Source organism: Eumetopias jubatus, unplaced genomic scaffold, assembly GCF_037043125.1.
Source record: "Eumetopias jubatus isolate StellerSeaLion01/CBP00866 unplaced genomic scaffold, mEumJub1_p1.0 scaffold_5, whole genome shotgun sequence".
NCBI classification, from domain to species: Eukaryota; Metazoa; Chordata; class Mammalia; order Carnivora; family Otariidae; genus Eumetopias; species Eumetopias jubatus.
This window is the reverse complement of record NW_028274811.1, coordinates 126,734,071-126,757,617: the sequence shown is the minus strand read 5'-3', so window position 1 is coordinate 126,757,617 and position 23,547 is coordinate 126,734,071.

Below are 23,547 nucleotides of genomic sequence, written 5' to 3'. Positions count from 1 at the left end.
TTCTTTTAAATCTTATGATTTTTATAGATCAAGGGAAGAACATCCAGAAGTAAGGCTGCCCCTCTTGAGACGTTCAGAACAGCTGGGTGTTGTTTGATGAGCCCTGAAGAGACCAGCTTTTGCCTGTCCCTCCTGGCCACAGCTGGTTCCCCACGTGCCCGCTGGACACCACCTCATGGACAGCTTCTAGAAGGCGTTCTCTGCCTGCTACCACTCCCTCTGAGACATACTTGGAAATAGAAATCTTAGTGGCAACAGAGATTTGGGGCATCTAGGCAGCACCAAGCACTCTCTTCTACTGGGGCTCCCGGTTTAGTAACGGCTCCTGTGAGGAAGGCAGTAGGTTGTTCTCTGGGAACCTTCTAGTTGCTCTTCCAGGAATCCTCCCAAATGCCTCCCCCTCCCCAGGTTGCACACTCTAAACTACCTGCCCCATCTAACCCCAATTTAAATTAAGTTGCTAAAGGCTCGTAATGGGTATAATCAAATTTCAAATGTCTCTCTTGTCCTAAAAATGTAAAAAGTCTTATTTTCTTGCAAACAAATTTTACATGTATTCATCCCTGGTTTTAAGCGTTAGGAACTGTAGTAGGTGCTTCCTTTGGGGTCTGCCTGGTTGGGGTTGTCTGGCCACCAGGTCTCCTTACCTGCGGTTCCACCCTGGTTAGATGGCCTGAGGCTAAAATAACAGGGAGAGAACCCCATAGGTACCCTTTGATTTCCAAGAGTCTGGCTTGTCTTTCCAATATAGAATGCCAACGTTCAGTCTGGAAAACAGAAGCCATAATCTGCTCAGGGTGGGGAGAGCGGCAGAGGGCTGAGATTAAGGCTCAAAATTAAGAGCATTATATAAACTTTCCCCAAAGTCGATGGTCAGTGACTGCCTGTAGTGTGACCAAGTGAACCCCTGAAGCCCTAAAGGTGAAAAAGCCCAACAAGAACCCAATAAGATATGGGATGAAACTCTGCATACAAGAGAACTGGTCCTATGTTCGTGTTACCCAGCACTAGACGTGGAGCCGGCTTAGTTTTCTGTCTTTGAGAGGGGAGGGAAGAGGTTTTAGGGAGAACGGGGTAGCTGCTCTTTGAGGCAGGCACAAAAAGCTGGGGATGTGGTGCTTGGGGGAACCCTGCGGTGGTGGGGGGGGACGAGGAAAGGGGAGGGGGTAGGCTCTAGCTCTCTCTGCACTGCAGCGAAGACCTGTTTCTGAGCAAGGACAGCATATTTACACATCTGCCAGGGAACCTTCACCACAGGACCCTTGCTCATGTGACCATCCGTTATTATTTTTTATCGCTGCAATGATCAAGTGGACATTTTATTGCTTCTCAAACACTTGTCCATCTTATTCCCTACATCCTTTGGTGGGAAACTTCTGGCTCTTTCCGCAAGGGAACTACTTGTATATACAATGACCATCCCACGAGAGCCCAGCGGTGCCGTCAGAACACCAGGGCTGTGTGAGAGTTATTAGAAACAATACAGGGGCTGATATAAACTGCCCACCTCTGATTTCAGACAGCTTCCCGCCCCCCTCTTCCAGGACCCCCAGAGGGGCCACTGAGCGGGCACGTGGTGGAGACGCTGCTGGTGCGCCGAGCCCTGGGAGTCAGAGGGTGGGGGGAGGCGGCGTTTCTCCAAATCGAAGCTGACTCTGCATTGGGACCGCACGCACATGGCACTTCAACAGAAAGATCTCCCGGCTCCTGACCCAAGCGGGGTAAGCTGCCACACTGTCGCGCACGCACCTCTGCACCGGAGTCACCTTTAATAACGCAGGGCGCTGAATGCGTCCGGGTGGCTGGAGGCGTCGCGCACGCCCACTCCCCTCGGCCCAGGGCACCCCAGCGGCACTCCTGCGGCATCTCGGACTTGAGGGAGGCTGGTTCTCACACGGCCTGCCTGGCTGGAAGGCCAGAGCATGCGGGGGAGCTGCAATCCTCCCCGGCACGCTTCAGGCAGAAGGCGCAAAATAGACGCTGGCCTCATTTTCAGAGTAGTTTCTCATGAGATCATCAATCAGCTAAAAACATTTTTTAAAAACACCCTACGTTGTAGATTGTGTTTTACCTCGCTGCTCCACAGAAATTAGTGAGTTTCTTTTTAAAATATTTTATTTATTTCAGAGAGAGAGAGAATGGGAGGGAGAAGGAGAGAGAATCCTCACGCCGACTCTCCACTGAGCACGGAGCCCGATGCGGGGCTCGATCCCACGACCCTGAGAGATCATGACCTGAGTGGAAACCACGGGTCGGAGGCTTAACCGATTGAGCCACCCCGGCGCCCCAGAAATCAGTGGTTTTCAATCCAGGATTTGCATCAGGACAAGGTAGGCAACTTCTTAAAAGTACCCATTCCTGTGCCTTCTCCCTAGAGATTCTGCTTCATTGGTTGAGGGTTGGACCCACCTGTACAGCGGGCATTTGTAAAAGGCCCTCCAGAACATTCCAGTGTGAAGCGAAGGTGGGGGACCACTAACGGGCACATAATCACCTGACACATGTCACGCCTCTGCTAAGAGGCTCCGTTTGACAGGAGAGGAAACTGAGGCTGGGAGAGGCTAACAGGCTCTGTCCGCCATCCCTCAGTGTAGAAGGCAGAGAAAAAGCGGGAATCCAGTCTTTAGACTCTGGGTCCTGCCTCAAATTACTAACAACATCAAAGATCAATTGATAAACCTCTTGTCTACATGGTGAGTTATAGTTTACAAAGCACTTTGCACTTTCTCATCATTATCACATTTTATTTTTACAATAATCCTGGCCAATGGGCAGAGAAGCTACTATAATTATTCCTCTTACTCCTCCTACTGCTACTATGACTACTGCATCATTGCTCCCATTTCAAAGATGAAAACACTGAAGCTCAAAGGGGTAAGTGGTTTGAACCACCTTATCTTAAAAGCCTCCAGTGTGCTTAAAAATGTGTGGTGAGAAAATTGGCAAACCCTTACGCAGGGTACACTACATGCCTCCCCCCCCCATAACAAACCTGAGACGCAAGGACTATTAATAATATGCCCATTTTACAGTTGAGGACACTTGGGCCCAGAGAGGCTCCATGAGTTGTCCAAGGTCACACAGCCAGGGAGCACTGTATGGAAGGGGACGAGCTCAGCAGTTGGGCTCTGAGATCTGTATTGTTGACCACCCTGCCATGGCCACCAGAAGCCCTTGGGGCTGTGGGTTCTGTGCCCTTTAAAGGGGCCCTCTACCTGATAAAGGGCTCCCTTAGCACACTCCCCCGACCCAGAGGTGGCTCTGGGGCTGGATGCCATGGGATGCAGGGATGGTCCATCAGTAGGAATGGGTGTTCCTGGATCACTGCTTCTCGAGTGTTCTAAGCACCATCCCAGATATAATGGGTCAAAAGTTTTAGAGGGCAGGACCTAGAAAGTGGCATTTAAAATTAAAAAAAAAAAATCACTGAAATATTACTGGCATATAACATTGTATAAGTTTAAGGTGTACATCATGTTGATTTGCTACATTTACATACTGCAATATGATTACTACCTTAGTGTTAGTTAACACCTCCATCATGTCCCGCTGATGGGAACAATTAAAATCTAGTCTCTTAGCAACTTTGAAGTTTATAACACAGCATCGTCATCTATAGTCACCAGGCTCCGCATTAGATCTCTAGGACTTATTTATCTACCCGTTACAAGTTTGTCTCAGAAGGGGCATTTTCAACAAGCACTTAGCTGGTTCTTAGGCAAAGAGGTGGGGAGGGAAGATAGTGGTGGTGAAGGTGGAGTTGGCTGCTTCTCCAACCCTGTGGGCCTAGACAGGGCATTTTCCTTGGGACCTGAGGGAGTTTTCTGTGAGGAGGGCTCAGCACATCAGGAGCTGTGACATCAAGGGAACTCCCTGCAGGGTGCACTGAGGCCAGCTCAGACCAGGAGGCAATTGTTGAAATTTTCAGAATGCTGGAAGCTGCATGGCTTCATGTTGGTAGCCTGAGATCAGCCACAGTGGGAGTGTTTGTACCATGGGAATTGGCAAATGCTACAAATCAGGATTTCTTGTTTCTTCTTCTCTTCTCAGGGACAGTTGTTAAACATTTCTGGCACAGCCGCAGTGTGGGTCCAGCTCTGGACTCGATGCTCTCCCACGTAAGAGGAGGACATGGGAGTCAAACTTCATCTCCTCTGACTGGGAGAGGCCCCGTGAGCCCAGACTCGTTCCCTTCCTCCATTTTCCTCTCACGGAGACAGTTCCCCGTCTTCCTCTTGTGCTCCCCTCTCCTGTGCTGACTTCGGAAGGCCCTCCTCCCCTGCTCGGGCAGTGCCCATTTCTGGCTCTGCGTGTTAATGCTTCGAAGTATTAATTTGTTCCTTCTGGCTGACCAAGTGCATCAGAGATGGGGGGGCAGATTGTTTAATCAGTTTTCTAAATATGGTACACAAGCCAAAATAAAAACAAAACAAACACAAAAACTTAACCATAGCCTAAAGAAATGAAACAAAACAAACAAATCCTCAGCCTACCTTGACTCTCCTAAACTGCCTCCTCTCTAGCCTGCGGCTTCAGTGATAAAAGGTTTTAGTGTCTGTCTATTCACACAGCCTGGAGAGCTCGCTGCTCTGCCTGGCTACCTCTACCGGTAGGTTCCCAAGGCTGGGGCCCTTGGAGCCCTATCTGTAGGCGCTGGGACGAATGTCTGTCCAGTGAGAGAAGCCCAAGGAAGTCTTGCATGGGTCCCGCCCGGTGCCCTGGTTCTGTAATTCTGCCGCCAACTGTGAAGGCCTTGGTTCTCCCATGACCAGGCCCAGCAGATCCTGGATCTGCTGCCCAATGCCCAGTCGTCACGGCTCAGCCGCCTGCCTGCCTCCATCCCTCTGGTGCAACCCCTCTTCACCCCCAGCTCTTCTTGGGGGGGGTGACTGGTTTGCGGGTTCTGGCTCTTCCTGACCTGACCCCTCTCATTCCCAGAGAAGTCAGAGAGCAGAAAATCAGATACTGTCTTTTCCTTTTGCATTCTCAATATCAGCTGGGTTTAATCTCTGCTGCACACCACCAAAGGCTTCACACCTTCTCATTTGCTCATTGCTCAGTAATTCTATTAGCTCTGTCATCTCTGGCTCACTATCCTGTTGAACAAAACATGCTCAGCCTTGTCTTAGATGCACGTGTGTGTAGACATACTAATAACAGCCCACGTCAAGCCCTCTCCTTCCATCCAACCCCCCAGAACAATGTGAACAGCCACCACCACATGACCCCTGCATATTCCCAATCAGAAAAAGTCCATTGGCCATTTAAAGAGGAGATCATGGTTGTGTCCCCTTCTGCCCTGCCGGAAGTCCTCTGGTGGAATGGGAGTGGCCGTAGCCAAGGGAGAGAGAGAAGCGGCAGGGCTCAGCCAGCACCTAAGCTTGAGAGACACCGGGGCAGAGGGTGGCTGTGTTGGGCATAAGTAATAAGTAATTGGGTTTTTTTGTTTTGTTTTGTTTTTAATTTTTATTTATTTATTTATTTATTTATTTATTTATTTATTTATTTTTTAAAGGCTTACAGGGATAGCTAGATCTGCTTGAGCATTCATTCATTCTTTCATCAAATACCGATCCCCCTGACCTCTTTTGGGCCTTTGCTCAAATGTCACCTTATCGGCAAGGCCTTCACTGACACCATCTTTAAGTTGCAACCCATCTCCAGCACTGCTCCACCTTCTTCATCTCCCAGTCCTACTTTACTGTTTTCCACAGGACTTACCATCATTGACCTATGATATTTTTTCCTTAGCTATGTGTTGATTGTGTGTCTGCCTCCACTAAAGCATAAACTCCATGAGAGAAGAGATTTATGCAGGGCAGTGCCTAGGACAGTGGCCTATATCCCAATGATCTGAGAATGTCCAGTTTTGTGTATATTCTGAAAAACATACAAGTATTACTGAAACATTATTATTATACAGTAATACTTGTCTTATTGAAATAAGGTCTGTTCCTTTCAGACATTATTATTATGTCTCCTCTAGAAGCATAGCTTACCAGCAACCAGCTTGTCTATGGTGCTGGACTACTCCCATTTCTCTTCACTTCTTAGTGTCTAAGAATAGGGCTTTTGGAGCCAGATTACCTGGGTTGGAATCCCGTTTCTGCCACTTACTAGATGTGTGATCATAGGCAACTTACTTAACTTCTCTGTGCCTTATTTTCCTCGTCTGTAAAATGGGAACAATACGAGGACCAATTTCATAGGGCCGTGATGAAGATCAGATGAGTTACTACTGGCAATGAATTTGAAACAGTGCCCAGCCTATAATGAGGACTATATAAATGTTTGCTAAATCCCTCTATTTCCCCATGGCTGTTTGCTTCTCCCTCCAAAACTGTCTCTAACCCAAGAACTTTCCACCACAGAAGGAGGGAGGTCAAGTGACTTCTTCTCCATGAGAAGTATTGTATTTAGAACTTCAGTGGGGGCGGTGGGGGTGAGAAGACTGGATTATACTCCTCAAATATTTGTTCTCTCCCAGTCACAGGATTACATATCATCATCCATCGTCACTGAACATAATCCTACATGCTGTGGTAGGAATACACATCCCATTTCAACGACTGGGACTTGGCCACGTGAAAAGCTTTGGCCAGTGGAATGTGAATTGGTTGTGGTTGTTTTTGCTGTGTCCAAACAGAAGCCTGAAATACAATGGCGTGGTTTGGCTGAGGCCTTCTTGCTCTTGTTCTCCACATGCCCTCAGGATGTCCCAGAGAGTGGCTGCTCCCTTAGTCTGGGTTCTTGTACAAGAAGACAGGCGGAACCTAGATGAGCTCAGCAGGGTCCAGCCAATCCCAGCAGAGCCACTGCCAACCTGCTGCTGATCTGTCGTCCTTACGGAGAGTGAGCAAAAGGTAAGTGTTGCTGTAAGCTGAGGAGACAGCACTGTTTGTATCACCGTGAAACTAATACAGGGCAGGGGAGTAGGAAGAGAACATGTTTTGCAAGACTGTTCGAACAAGATTATTTTCTCACAGAGAGATCTTTGTGGATGTTATATGTGTGTGTGTGTGTGTGTGTGTGTGTGTGTGTGTGAAGGTGCTGTTCACCCATACACAAAACAACTTTACTTTGCCATAAAAAAAAATCACTTTTATATTGGTAACAGCTTTGTCTATTACGTATAGTTTAATTTGTAGAAACCTGGGCTTGGGAAGTAAGAAGAGAAGTTACAATTAAAATAAAAACTAAATTATTGGGGCGCCTGGATGGCTCAGTGGTTAAGTGTCTGCCATCAGCTCAGGTCATGATCCCAGGGTCCTGGGATCGAGCCCCGCGTCGGGCTCCCTGCTCGGCAGGAAGCCTGCTTCTCCCTCTCCCACTCCCCTTGCTTGTGTTCCTACTCTCGCTATCTCTCTCTCTGTCAAATAAATAAACAAAATCTTTAAAAAAAATAAAAAATAAATTATTGGCCTCATGGCATTGCTTCCTTGGCTCCCTGCTTATTTGTCTCAGGAGGAAATGCAGAGCAGGAGCTCTAGAATTTTGGATGTGAAGGAACCGAAAGACTTGAAATAATTCTGATCCAATCTCTCACTTTTCTATATGGGGTGACTAAGGTCTGGAAAGATGAAGTGCACCGGCCAAGTGCCTGATGGGAGAATCTTTAAAACATTGAAAGTAGGCTGTGCGCACATTGGAGAAAGTTAACATGTCTAAGAAGAAATTCTCAAGAATGTGTCAAAAGCCTTTTTCCTCATTTCCTGCTTTTTCCAATCATCTTAGAAGCCTGGGAGACCATTCACAGGAGTGGTAAAAACTTCTGTTGTCCATCAGAAATTTGGTTCTCCTTTTCTTTCTGGGCACAAAGTTAAAGGTCACGGGATTGACTCTCTTGTAATTAGATGGGATCAGGTGATTGAGCTGTGGTGTCTGAAAGTGAGCAAAAATGATATACTTCTAATCTGGTCCTGGTATTTAAAACTCTTCATACATTCTCCTTCTCTTCTTCATTCATTCTCTCTCTCTCATCCATTACTGGCCAGAGGAAGATGAACTTAAGGACTTGAAGGTCCTAAGAGCCAAGCACAGCCAATAGATGGAAGGATCCTGCATCCCCTGCCGATATCCAATGAACTGTGACTTGGGTGACAAGTAAACCCTTGGTTATCAAGCTTCCAAGATATAGAGAGGCTGGGTATTATAATGGCTAGCATTACTTAGCCTGGCTAATCCAGGGAGAGTCAGTGCAGCTTAGTTAGGTGCTAACTACTATATTTAACCAAGTAGAAGACCTGCAAATAAGTGGGAAATCTCTGACACGTGGCCAACCGCCACTGTTCCATCTTGAATACCATCATCAAACTCTCAGGGTAACCTGTCTTGCTTCCTCTACATTTTCTGCCCGCCCCCCCACCTCACTGTCACATTTATGTATGTTCACGGTGTTCAATAGCACTTGTTGGACGACTGATTGACTGAATAGTTTATAAGGCCATATGTAATACATTATTCTGATTCACAGATCCACTGAAAGAGCACTTGACCTTGAGCTCTGAAACCCATTCTTCTGATTAATCAATAGGCCCTTCCTATTACTGAGGGATATGAGACCTTACTGATTCTTCCAATAAAGCTGTTCATGTATATTAATTTGAACTCAAGGATAGATGGATAACAAAGCTAACCAAGATGTGGTTGCTGAATAAGTGAGCTTTGAATATTGATGCGTTTCTGTATCCCAAAGTAAAGACAGTGCACTTAGAAAAATATGCTAAAATATGCTTAACATCTTAAAAAGCAAATGCCATTGTCAATTATAAAAGGATTTCTTCTTGTATTTCTTAATAAGTCTACCAGACCATTAGCACAACAACAAACAGTAGGTCTAACTCTCAGTTGGTTGCTAGGCTTCCTGCACCAATGTATTTGCTCACAGAAGTGGAGTGGGCCTATGCAAATGTCTGCATACTTGGCCACCATGACCTTGGCCTGGCAGGATCCAGTAAGTCATTGCTGACTCATAGCTTTACAATAATAACATCACCTCTTTGCATAACATATAATTGTTGGTGTGTTTTCCAGACAACCCTGAGACCACCAAAGGAAAAAAGATTAGGAAGTCAATATTCAAAAGGTTGGTCAATTTTTCCCTATTTTTGTAAACACTCTTCTTGGAAGATTATCCATAATGATTTTCATCCTTGGCCTGGCAGATATCTTATTGTTGCATTCCCATGCTTCTCAACTCAGCTTTAGAGACAGAAATTAATTTTAATATGACCACAAGAACAATATGATTTGAAAGGGAAATTTGCTGCTTTGCTGATACTCAAAGTTCTGTTAATTGCCAATTTATTTACAAGTAAAAATATAAATGGCCTGGGATGCTTTCCTAAGCAGAGGGGCTGATACACACCTGGATTTCTGGCATGCATTTCTGAATGTCCTTGATTGCCTAAAAGGCCCCATTATAATCCCAGCCTCTTCTTGAAAGCTCTGTGCATGTACCAGACACATGGAGCCCAAGTGGGCACGCGGAACCAGGATGAGAGGAACAGCAGATAACGTTCACTTTAATATCCTATGCAGTTCAGAAGAGGGCTTTCCTGCTTCACAGAAGTCTTCTGAGCACACAGGAGCACTCAGATGCCTACAGAATGAAAGATGAGTAAACCAGGTGTGGCAGCCTCCAGCAGGCAGCCTCCGTTCTCCCTCTCCACCCATCTGGAGACCACACGCAGCCCTACCTTCCTTTATGTATTCACAAGAGCAAGGATCTGGGGGGTAGATAGGTAGCATACTTCACAACAGTCACTTGGCAAAATTCCTTATTAGGCATCTCTGTCTTCCCCTCCAAAGTTCCTGTCCCCATCATTGCCATATCTCACCCCTTTCATCTTCCTTCCAGACCTCTCTAAAATCCCCTCTATGGTCCCAAGCAATTCTCTTCTCAGTTCCTGCTCTCCTGCCTCACTGACTAAAAAATACCAGGCTGATTTCTAGAGAAATTATACCTATCCAGTGTTCCTCCAAGTATACCCTCATTGGGGTCTTAGCCTTCCCAGCATGTGGCTTATTAAAGTCTTCACCCCCAGAAACAGCTCCCTTTCTGTGCAGGAATATAGCTGCTAGTTCAATGTGATTTCTCCGTTGTTTTGTTTGTTTCTCCATTGTTTCTCCGTGTTTCTCCATTGTTTCAGAGGCGGTAAGGATTGGCACACGGCCACCCAACCAAAACTCACCTGCATCCTATCCTCAGTTTTGGCTTTCCTTCCTCCCGGCAGGGACTTCCTTGGATCTCCCCCAAATGGGGGATGCCCTCCCTACAGAGCACCCAGGACCTGATAATGAATCCCGATTTACCCTTCTTTCTCCTTGTATCTACTGAGGCTAGAAGCTCATTGATGTCAAGAACTGTGTTTATTTTTTTTCTTCCATATTCCTCATACTTAATGCAAAGCTCAATGCATAGAAGGTGCTCAGCAAATGGTTTCAAATAAATGGAATTTATTGGGTGTCAGCTGTATTTAGAGGGCAGTTGAGAAGGATTTTATTTTTTAAAGTGCTGCTAATTATTAAAATATGTGGTCGAGAGAGGTCATGCCTTTTCCGTCTTGGGTGGTTTAAAAATTGATAATAATGGCAGTATGCGTTTTCATGGGACTTTCAATTTTCAAAGTATTTTCGTGTAAAATATTTTATTTTATTCTTTTCCCACCCCTGTAAGATTTCAGGATGGTATCACTGAGTTTGCAAACACTTCTGGCCGCTCAAGGGTAGACGTGGGACTGGCACTTTGTCTTCTGAGTATAAATTGGTGCAATCTTTTTGGTAACATATATTAAAAGCCTTGTGAATGTAGATACACTTTGAAATGAAAAATATACTTCTAGAAATTTATTCCAAATGAACAGAGATATGCAAAAACAATTCCATGCAAAAAACACAAAAATCCCCCAACACTATTTGTAAAAAGAGAACATTGAAAGAAATCTAAACATCAAACGATAAGGGATTATTTAACTAGATCACGGTATGGTCATACAATAAAGTATTATCCAATCTTTAAAAAAATGCAATAAAAAACTTAATGATATAGAAACCTGTGAAAAGGAAAAAGAAGACTTGGTGTGAAAAGTAAATGTCTTTGACCTCAATTCTAATATCTGTATCTCTCTCTATTTTATGTGCACAGAAGAAAGACTAGCAAATACACACACCAGTATATTAGCAGCAGTTATCTCTAGGAGGAGGATTTTAAAATAAAAAAAATGATTACTTTTGAAATAAAATAAAATATTACTAAAATACTTAAATAAAAAGTTAGCACTTTTGGGGCGCCTGGGTGGCTCAGTCGTTAAGCATCTGCCTTCGGCTCAGGTCATGATCCCAGGGTCCTGGGATGAACCCCGCATCGGGCTCCCTGCTCCGCGGGAAGCCTGCTTCTCCCTCTCCCACTCCCCCTGCTTGTGTTCCCTCTCTCGCTGTGTCTCTCTCTGTCAAATAAATAAAATCTTTAAGAAAAAAAGTTATCACTTTTGTCATTGAGGGGGAAAAAGTCACAATAAAATTTTGAACACCACAAAAAGAGTCTCCTAATAAAAACCTGTCCTTTCATGGTGTAAATACATGGAAAAGGTCCCCATTTGGAGAATACAGAAACTACTTATTTATGTTGTGGCAAAATTTTCAGCAGGTGTTGACAGCCAACTTCCCTGTGTTAATCAGTGTGTGAGTCTGAGCTTGTGCCCTGTCCCTGCCCAGGCCGTAAAGAGTGACTGCGATAGTTCTTGATGTCCCATGGCCTGCTCCCTTGTTTGTTTGTTTTTTTTAAAGATTTTATTTATTTATTTGACAGAGAGAGAAGTAGTGAAAGAGGGAACACAAGCAGGGGAAGTGGGAGAGGGAGAAGCAGGCTTCCCACAGAGCAGGGAGCCTGATGTGGGGCTCGATCCCAGGACCCTGGGATCATGACCTGAGCCGAAGTCAGGTGCTTAACGACCGAACTACCCAGGTGCCCCTGCTTCCTGGTTTTTAAGAATTCCCTCCACTTCTCTGAATTCCATTACTGTGTCCACCTGAGAGTTCTTTAAAATACCCAGGGGTAACTAGCCATTATTTGCCATTAAGCTTCTGACAAGTGGGTGAAAGGCAATTTCATGGAAAAACTCTTTATCTCAGAGCCTCAGAGAAGGGTGGGGGTCATCTTATTCAAGAGGAGTTTAAGAAGTTCGGTAGGGTTCTCTCTCCAAAGCTGGGCACTTGCTTTACCCTGGCCCCTCAGCTTCTGTTCATCCCTGGTACACAGAGCAGGAAGATCTGGAAGTTCAGAGTGGGGAGGAGGTGGGACAGCCTATAGGCTCCAGGGTTAAAGCCCCGCCTCCTTGCCTGTTGCCCAGCCTTGAAACCACTACCAGTCCCCAAATCGCCCTCTCTTCCCTCACTTTGCTCCATCTTGTACAAGCACATCCTGTCTCTACTGGATTTAATCACCCTTTCTCAGTCGTGTACAATATGTTCTTTCAAACTTGCTTCTTCCTTCAAAACATGTGAACTACTTATGCAGCAAGATAATTACTTGTCTCTTACTGGCTTATAGTCCCTCTTTTCTGTTTTCCCTTTACTCAGCTTCCCTTGGAAGAAGCCCTTTCTTAACAAAAAGCCACTTGTCCAATCAAAGACGTAATGGCCAAGGTCCCTGAGTTAGGCTGGGTCTGGGGGTAAATACTCCCAGGGCAGTTTCAGTAAGTGAGAATGGGGAGGAAGAAAGAAAACCATGATTCAGCCCTTTTTAATGAATTTGCAGAAAAAGGCAGGGTCTACCTAGTTTAGTGGCTGGAACATTCATCCATCCACACATCCATCCACCCATCCACTCATCAATCCATCTTTCAACAAATATCCACTGAGCATCTATAACGCACCAGGCATCGGCAGGGCCCTGAGAATATAGTGTTGTGCTAAAACAACCCCCTCAGTACTAACAGTCTGGTAGTGAAGACATAAACTAGGAAAACACTTACATGTAAATGACCCAAGTATTACGAGGGAGTTCTGCAGGTGCCATGTGAGCCAATGGTGGGCAGATCTGACCTGGTGGAGGAGCGGGGCGGCTTCCCTGGGGAGGGAACTCACAGCCCTGGGTATAACGGCATGGCAGACACTGCTGGTTGCATTTTCCCCTTTGCTTTTGTTCACAGAGCTCAGTTTTGTCAGCTGTTATAAATAGTCATAAATATTTGGCCCAAATTATTGAAAGTCCAATACATGGACTAATCTGATCCAGTTTTCTGGATCTTTTTCTAGCAAGCAAAAGCCACTGGCATGTTTCCCACTGCAGACTTAGAGTTTTGGGACCCAGGAAAACAGTACTTGCCTGTGTCGTGTGCATAAGAAAACAGATTCAGGAAGTCTGGTGCCGAGGCTGCCATGAACACCATTCCCTTTTTGCCATTTTCTGGATATCGGCATTTGTCTAGAAGGGGTGTCCTAAGAAAAGTCATATCAGTGTGCTCGTTCTAGCCACGAGTCCACTTTGCCCTCTTGCTTGGCAGCTTGCATGGATCACTGGTAATGAAGAGTCCATGAGGTTGCTCGGGGCTCTGTCATTGGCTTGGGGTTGGATACAAACTGGAGTCATGATCCGAGGCAAGTTCACACCCTTTGGGGCTGACACATGTGGGGATTTGGACAGGTACAAAATAACCTTCATCACCAGAGAAAGGTGACACGAGCCACAGACGGTGTGGGATGAGAGTGTTCCAGAGCTGGTTCTGCCAGTTACCAACTGATCAACTGTGGCACATCTTTTTCTCTGAGTGTGAATTTCTTCTACGAGAAAGTGACAAGAGGGTATGTCTGCCCTGCTTTTCTCAGCCAATTATTGGGAGGACGGGCTGGATTAATATGTGAAATGCTCTACACTATGGCAAGCGCTATGCAGGCACAAATCACTGTTATGAGTAAGGGATGACAACAGCTGCTTGGATCCACCATGTCCCCCAGACTCTCTGGAGGTCTAACTCCAGATGGAGAAGTTATTCCTTTTCCCTTGCATGTCTTTTGATTTGCAAGTCCCAGCTCTAAGTGGACTCTTGGATACTGATGGGATGCCTTATGCTACTGGGAGCCCGGTGACTTCTGTGTGTGAGTGATGTGCTGAGCCCTCTCAGCTCAGGATCTGGGATAGGGTCTCTTGCTTCAAAAGGAGCCCACAGAATTGAGGGGCCATACAATGGAGGAAATGGGGCCCAAAGCTGACCCCAGTCACTCCTTTATTTGCAGGTGTCAACATAGAGAGCTTTGTGACAGAGTGGATGCATCTTTGGTCAGGGTTGGGCCCTTGGCAAAGCATACAAAGTTTGCCTTTCATCCCCCTTCACCTTCCCTTTGGAATTTTGTTCCTTCTACTCTTCTCCATCCCTCCCTACCTAACTGGTGATTTTAGGCTTCCTCTCCAAAACTCCCCATTGCTAGTAACAGCCTCAGGGACTGCCTAATGAAACTTTCTGTGATGATGAAAATGTTCCCTATTGGCTCTGTCCAACATAGTAGCCACTAGCCACATGTGAACATTTGAAATGTGGTCAGTGTGACTGAAGAGCTGAATTTCAGAAGTTAGAAGTTATTTATTTTCAGTAAACTTACATGTAAATTGCCATGTGGGGCAAATGGTTAGTGTATTGGACAGTGCGGGTCTGGAGCTCAAGACCTCCATCGTTTCAGTTTCTCTGCAGCAATCTATTGAATTTGTCCTGTGTCTGAATTCCAAGGCCTTCATCCTAGAGAAGTACCAATAAGCTACTCTGATAAACAGAATCTTATTCATAAATTAAGGTCTTACCGTTCTAGGTCAGTGCATAGGTTTTTGAGAGCAATGCCATACGTTAGTCAAAGCAGAGGCTCAAATGATAGAGGAGTTTGAAGGACTCTGGCAGGCAAACATGGAGGGTGAAAAGATTATAGGCATAGAGTTTCAGTCACACTTCAAAGCACACTCTGTGGAGGGCACATTGCACCACCCCACTCCCCCCCACTCCCACCCCCAGTGTCCTGGGCTGCTTCTAAACTCCCTTGCAGTCTGGAAAAAGTTAAAGTTGGAGTCGTGCAGATGGGAGCTTGGGAAAAGGCTGGAGGTGGAGAGCTGGAACAGGCAGAGCCCAGAGATGCCAAGCTCTTGCTAAGGACCCTGGGGTGCCAGTCCGAGTGGTGTTCTGTTCCACCCTCAGGAGGAGGTGCCAGGGAGAGATTGTTAGGGAGGTCCCTGGGACAAGAGCTGACAAATCAATCATATGAAGTGTCAAGACTCCACTTTACCAATGGAGAAACCAAGTCATATGGCTCTCCTCTGTATATACTACAGCAAAATGGGATCTAGACCCACTGAGACATTGGGACCAGTCAAAGAGACCAGACACCAGATTAAAGGCCACAAAATGGACAATGGCACTTTTCGTGGAGTCTTGGCCAGGAACTGTGATTCTAGGCTTAATTATAATCCTCTCTTTTAGGGAGATTTTCCCCTCTGAATTCCTTTATGAACATTGCTTTCTGGTTGTTCTTTTCACCCTGAAACTGAGCTGCATTTCTGTTTCTCTTGGATGATCAGGTAAGTGTTCTTGAATTCTTGCCTGTGTTTTCACAGATACTCATGGGTATCATAAGCAGTTTTTCAAACCAAACACTCGGTTGAGTAAGGGGTGGAGGGTTGTGGGAGGTGGGTGCAGGGAAGGGAGATCGACCAGGGAGAAAAGAGGCACACGTGGAGATGAGCAGGAAATGCGTATACCAATCCTAGCACTTTGGGATTTACTCTCGGGGCCTTGGCTCACCAAATGGTACCACATGGTGGATCTGCTCCCACAGCCTCACCTGCTCTACACTCTCTGAGGAATGGGAAAAGGGATTTCCAGTTAAACCACTGCCAAGAATGGATGCCTATTTGTTTAAAAATATCAAATTTTATGAAGTAATTGGAGACTGAGTCCCACATCTTTAGTGCAGTAATGTGGTGCATAAAATAAAAAAAATAGCAGCCAGATCCCCCTGGTGCTTTGCAACACAGTTCAGACTACACAGTGCTTTTTTGGACCTCTCTGTCCTCATGAATGGAAGGACTACTCACAGTATTCAGTGCTACCCTGTTCTTCTTTGTTTCCATTCCATTCAAACAAATCCTCTGAGGCATTTGGCATCAAGGGGCAGAAACACAGAGAGGCTGGTTGTCTGGCTAGGTAGGCTCACCAGTTATAATGTTACCAAATACTCCTGGGCAGGCTATATTATGCCACAGGGTCCTTCTGTGCCAGAGCATTTTGGCCACTTCTGTCTGAATACTATACATTTCAGTCCATTTGCATGAAAAGCAGAAGTTCTTGTTGGGCTGAGGTAACCTAGAGTGGTGGAGGTCCATGGGGCTGATTGTGCTCCCCTCCACCCCAACTCAGGGGACATTTGGCATTATTTTATTATCACTACCTGGGGGACATTTTGTCCTTCCTGGAACCTTAGGCAACATCTAGGGACATTGCTGATTATTACAAGTATGGTAGGGTGCTGTCCTACTGGCATTGAGTGAGTAGAGATTAGGGATGATGCTAAGATCCCAGGGATGAAGAGCCTCCATGACAAAGAATGATCTGGCCCAGAATGTCAACAGTGCTCAAGCTGAGAATCTCTGGGCCACAGGGAAAGCTCAGGTTTGGTTCTTAACATTGAAGTGCCCTATGACCCTCAAAAGGCTATCACTTTTTCAATTTTGGAAGACTAGTAAATATCCTGGGTGGCCTCAGGAAATCCTAGGACAATTTTGGCCACAGTTCTCTTTTACCAATGACCCAGTCAGTTTCATATCTTCAAGAGTTCTTAACTTCTTCTGAAAGAGAGAGTGCATTCTCAGGGTTACACAGTCACATTGGTCTCAGTGGGTCTAGATCCCATTTTACTGTAGTATATACAGAGGAAAGCCATTTGACTTGGTTTCTCCATTGGTAAAGTGGAGTGTTGATACTTCATATGATTGATTTGTCAGCTGGGCCTGGCATCCTAGAGAGATGGAATGGGGGCATGGTATTTGAGTTGGGATGAAGGGGGAAAATGTGAGTTAAGTACTTCTACCCAATTCCAACGCCAAAATGGCAAATAGGGCAATGCCAAAATGGCAATAGGATACTGTAAGTAGGGGAGAGGCAACCAATAGTTTGTGAGATCCCAGCCAACAGATTGTGCCTGGGACGCAGTGGGCCATGGGGCCATGAAATGATTTTGCTTGCCAATGGTAGAAGGAGAAGATCCAGGGCCTATCACATATGAGTCTTTCCATGAGGTCTGTCACTGGGCTGGCATGATGGAGACATGAAGCAGTGATGACATTAGGGCGCTGAGGGGGATACAGAAAGCTATGGCAAAAATTTACGTACAGCTTCTTGGGAAAATAAGAATAAACAGTATTTCTTTTCCTGATTTGAAAGTAAGACAATCATTGTTGAAAATCTCTCAACTATGGAGAAAACATAAGAAGAAAATAAAAATCTCTTGCATCACTAAGAGATGTCAGCTATTAATAGTTTTGGTATTTCCTTTTAGAAAAACAGAAGGTTCTTCTGAGCAGGACAGGCTGGGGAGATTGAAAAGATGTTTGAGAACAGCAGAATGAGACAATGTAGACATTGACCAGTTTGGAAGTATTTTCTCTCTGAGCCAAGATAGGTGAGTCCCAAGATAGGTGAGTTCCCGTCCTTGCCTCGTTGAAATGGACAGCAGGAGGACAGACGGGCGGTGTGACAGAGGGACATGTGATCAAGTTCCCCTTACCTTCAGGGTTCATGTGGAAAGCTTCTGTAGCATTCACCTCCATGAATAGAAGGGTTCTTTAGCTGAAAGAGAAAATGACTCATTTTAGCTGAAGGATGACAAAGAGGAGAGATAATTTCTGAGTCACTTAATAGCATCAGCATGACTGCATTCGATAGCCCTCGTTTTTTGGAATTAGTTTCTTGGCAACTTTATTTATTTTTTTTTAAAGATTTTATTTATTTATTCATGAGAGACAGAGGGAAAGAGAGAGAGGGAGAGAGAGAGAGAGAGAGAAGCAGAGGGAGAAGCAGGCTCCCAAGGAGCAGGGAGCCAATGCGGGACTTGATCCCAGGACCCTGGGATCGTGACCTGAGCCGAAGGCAGATGCCTAACCATCTGAGCCACCCAGGAGCCCTCTTGGCAACTTTATTATGAAGTAATTTCAAACTTACAGAAAAGTTGCAAAAATCATAAAAAAAGAAAATCCCATAAACCCTTCACTCAGATACCCTAACAGGTAATATTTTACCATATTTAATTTATCACTTTCTTCTCCGTATACACAAATTGTTATTTTTCTGAATCACTTGAGAATATGTTGCAGTCATGATGCCTCTTAACCCCTAAATTTTTCAGTATGTTTTCCTAAGTATAAGGGCATTCTCTTACCTTAACAGTGTGATGATTAAAATCAGAAAATTAACATCAACACGGTACTACTATCTAATCCGTAGATCTTACTCAAATGTTGTCAGTCATCCTAATTGGGAATAGATTTGATGAAATTTGGTCCTCGAGACCTTGAGTGAAGTTTATTGACAAATCCTATCACAGCCGTGGCTGAATTCGGGGATTTGGCCACGCTCACCTGAAGCTCAGATTTGATGCTGTCTCATGGGTTCACATGCGCGTTGGCAGAAGAATGCTTTTCCAAGTGGGACTAACTTTTGGTGAGGATAAGGTTGTTCACTGGGCTGTCGGGTGTGGGCTTGTGTCACCTGGGCCGTGCCCATCGGAAATCACAGTTCCCACTTTGCTCCTTCCAGTATACCTGGCTCCGGGTTTTGTATAGGACGTTCTCAACTCTGGGAACTGACTGGCCTCAGTCTGGGAGGCACAAGGTGACAACTGCCAGTAGTACGGCTCTGAGTTAGAACAAAAATGATTTCAGGACTCGAATACAAAACTGGCCCCTCTACGTCTGCAGTTCCTTTTTAAAAAATTTGCTTTGATATATGGACAGCAATTCCTAATTCAGTGCCCAATTTTGTCTTGTGCATTCTATGCTACAATAATCTAGCTAGAGTGGTGGACCAAACAATGCCTTCAAATAAGTTCTATATCTTCAAAATTCAGAATCCTTAGGACTATCCCTGTGGAATCAAGTGCTGAATACTCTCCATGCTGACTCAGCTGATGGAGGACAGAGTGACAAGGGGGGGCCACTGAGGATCTCTCTCACACACCCCACTATCTCAGCATTACTGCTACTGGCAAAGTGAATGGAGAGCCCAGACGTCTTTGCAATAAAAGCCTGTGATGTGCTGAGATCCATTTGGACATGAAACAGCCAGCTGCAAGGCACTTGATAATGAGGTGTCTGGCAAATCCAGAGCCCGTAACACAAATGTCTGGGGCAGCTTTCTCAAAAGCCACCAGTTTCTCTCCATTCGGTACAGTGATGCTGAATTTTTTGTTTTTTAAGACTCCGAACATTCTAGAATGCATTTTAGATTCTGACAATAATTTCAGGACTTATAGCCCTCTCTTTGATAATGTCTTAGGTCTGTTGAGAAGAATCCAGACTCCTTTTACCCTCTTGCAGGAAACCCTGAAGGGTCAGCTGAGGCTAGGGAAGGGTGCAGAGGGTGTGGAGCACAGGGAAAGCCCTCCACTGGGGGTAGAAAGTCTGGAATGCCAAGAGGCAGCAGTGATGACTCTGGGACAAGAGGCCATAAAAGAGATCATGGCCCCAACACTCATTTCTGCAGTTCGACAAACATTAACTGAATGACAGGCTTTGGGCTCACTTCATTCATCCAACTGTTTATTCGTTCAGCATTTATTAAGTGCCTGGCACATCATCTAGCCTTGTCATCCTCTGCCCCACTACTGCACCTCCTCTCAGTCCTGCCCTGTGCCTTGTGGAGGTGACTCCGGTGGCTCTTGCCCTTCAGCTTCAGCTTGGGCTCCACCCACAGGAGGCAGAGGGTGGGGTTAGAGCACATCAGGGTAGGATTTCCCTCCCTCCCTGCCTTCCTCGTGGCTTGGTCTTGGCAGTGGTTGTGTCTCTACCACAGCTCCAGTGGACCAGCCCTCCTTCCATGGCTCCAGCTATCACTGGGTCCCAGCAAAATCCCTCCCCGCCATCCCCTTCTGTGGAGAAAGGGTGGTGACAAATTCGCTTGTTAGTTCTCTCAACCTTGCCCACAGGTATGTCAATGGGCTCTTGATTATATTCTCTTGAAAATCCTAGCTTGAGCATATCATCTTCTTCCTGTCTGACCCTGACCAATGCAGCCTTTTAATATGTGCTGAATTGTTTTCAGATTGCTCTGGACAGGCCAGAAAGATGTAAAGTTTTGGATATAGTTTCTAACACTAAGCTATGGCAGTGCAGGGTGGGGAGGCAGAACTTAACAGAAGCTCCTGGGGAAAATAATCTCAGAGATGTAGTCCTTTATACACTCTAGGATTACATGTCAGTCAAAGATCAACCTAATCTCTGGCCACATCATTAGAAGTACGGTATCCAGGACAAGGGAGGTGATAGCGTGCCTTCATTCTGCCTCCATTAGCTCCCACGTACAGTTCTATGTACAGACATATTAATTGTAAGTGTTTCAAGGCCTGCCATATACAGCAGGGGTCAAAAACTTTTTCTTCAAGGGCCAAATAATAAATATATTTGACTTTGTAGGCCATAAGTTCTTTGTTGCAACTAGTCTGCTATTGTGCAAAAGCAGCCATAGACAATGGATAAATGAGTAGGCTTGGCTGTGTTCTAACCAACTTTATTTACAAAAATAAATGGGTAGCTGCATTTGGCTTGCAAGTTTTACTTAGCGGACTTCTGATATATAGGGAAAAAAATCTTTTTTTTTTTCTCTTTTCTGGGTGTGTCCAGAAGGCAAAAGTTGGATCAACGTATAGAAATCACAGAAAAGTAGATTCGTGCTAATTTTAAGGAAAACCTTTCTAATGGTGACTACCATTCCCAAGTAGAATGAGATGTTTCATGAGGCAGTGAGTGGGTTGCTCATTGTAAGGGTTTAAAAGAAAGGCTAAGTGTTGGAGAATAATTTTCTGCAAAGCACAAGAAGTAAGTCAGATGATGTGGGAGGCAACAGTTCCTCATATTCATATATACTCAGCATAGTACTGCCCACATAGTAGCTCCTCTAGATTTTATGTCCCTCGAGGGAAGAGATTCTGTCATTCCTATCCTTGCATCTTGAATTCCTAGTATAGTGTTTTAAACATGGCAGGTGTGGCTGATACATGTTTTGTGAGCTTGGCTCTGTAAGTAAAATCCTGCTGACAGATGAGTGAAACTAATTTGTCTTTAATACAGTCATCACTATGAGTCATATTAAATTAGTTCAGTTATCTTTAATAAGCTTCAACATTTGAGGATTTTCACTGAAAAGAATGGATTTAACAGTCAACATTTATCGAGTTCTGAAAATATGCCAACTACTGTGCTAAGAACTTTAATAGGCATTCTCTTATTTAATTATCCCCCCAAACCTATGAGGGAGGTACCACTGTCATCCTATTTTACTGATGAAAAAACTGAAATTCAGAGAAGTCTCATAGCTGGTAAGTGGCATCACCAAAACAGGAATCTCTTTGATGCCTAAGGCTGTGGTCCAACCACAACTCCATCCTGCTTCTCATTCATTCATTCATTCATTCATCCATCCATTCATGCATTCATTATTTAACAAACATTGATTGGTTGCCTGTTATTTGCCAAGTACTGTTTCTTAGGTTCTGAAGACAGAGCTGTGAATATAAACAGATCAAGTCCATGCTCTGAAGGAACTTACATTCTGGCTGGGATTAGAGCAGGGGTAGATGTACTATTAAATGAGGAGATATTAAATGGTAATTCATCAGAAGACACAGAGATTAAAAAGATAATAAATAAGTCTTGTCCATACCAGAACTTCAGGGATAATCCCCTATTGGTGAATTTACCAAAGCTCTTTCTTGTTTACTGACATTACCCCAAGTTCAGTCCTTAGTCTTGATAAATTGTCAGATACACTCAGAGATTAAGAAAGAAGCTTCAAGCATTCTGGAAAATGATGTAGATCATATATGGCAATGTATACATGTATGTGTGATATGTGTATGAAGTCCCCAAAGGGAAAATAACCCAATAAAATATTCAAGAATCATACTTCATGGGCAGGTCGAATCTGAGCACCATTAAAATGGGAGACCAGAGGCAACAGACAGAAAGGGGTGGAAAGAGCTAGTCCAGTTAACACAAAAATAAAGAAGAGGGGTGCTTGGGTGGCTCAGTCGTTGAGCATCTGCCTTCGGCTCAGGTCATGATCCCAGGGTCCTGGGATTGAGCCCCACATCAGGCTCCCTGCTCCGCGGGAAGCCTGCTTCTCCCTCTCCCACTCCCCCTGCTTGTGTTCCCTCTCTCTGTGTCTCTCTCTGTCAAATAAATAAATAAAATCTTAAAAAAGAAACCCATTTAAAAAAAATAAAGAAGAAAGATAATCCAGTTAAAAATGGGCAGAAGACATGAATAAATATTTTCCCAAAGAAGACATACAGATGGCCAACAGACCCATGAAAAGATGCTGCATATCACTTATCACTGGGGAAATGCAAATCAAAACTGCAATGAGCTATCACCTCCCACCTGTCAGAATGGCTAAAATAAACAACACAAGAAACAATGCAAACTGGTGCAGCCACTCTGGAGAACAGTATGGAGATTCCTTATAAAGTTAAAAATAGAACTACCCTACAATCCAGCAATTGCATTTCTAGGTATTTACCCAAAGAATACAGAAATACTAATTCGAAGTGATACATGCACCCCAATGTTCATAGCAGCATTATCTACAATAGCTAAATTATGGAAAGAGCCGAAATGTCCATCGACTGATGAATGGATAAAGAAGATGTGGTGTATATATATAAAACGGAATATTACTCAGCTATAAAAAAGAATGAAATCTTGCCATTTGCAATGCAACAGTGTGGATGGAGCTAGAGTGTATTACGCTAAGCAAAGTAAGTCAGTCAGAGAAAGACAAATACCATATGATTTCACTCATGTGTGGCATTTAAGGAAAAACAAGTGAACATAGGGGGAAAAAGAGAGAGAGGCAAACCATAAAACAGACTCTTAACTATAGAGAACAAGGAGATGGCTACCAGAGGGGAGGTGGGTGGGGGATGGGTGAAATGGGTGACGGGATTAAGGAGGGCACTTGTTGTGATGAGCAAGGGCTGTTATATGTAAATGTCGAATCACTATATTGTACAACTGAAACTAATATTACACTGTATGTTAACTAACTGTAATTTCAATAAAAAGTTGGAAGAAAAAATAAAGAAGAAAAATAGCTTTTCTTCTCTTCTCTGAAACACAGAACTATGAAGAGCCTAAGTCTACCCTCCAGCCCCAAGTATCAAAAAATCAATATTTCTAACAAATGCTACAAACCAGAGAGTGTCTGACCTACATACAAGGCAGAGGCAGACAGACCGATTTGGGTCAAGGGAGAGGGCCTTGTTTAGGGGGAATAGAGCTGCCAGGATGCCTGGGAA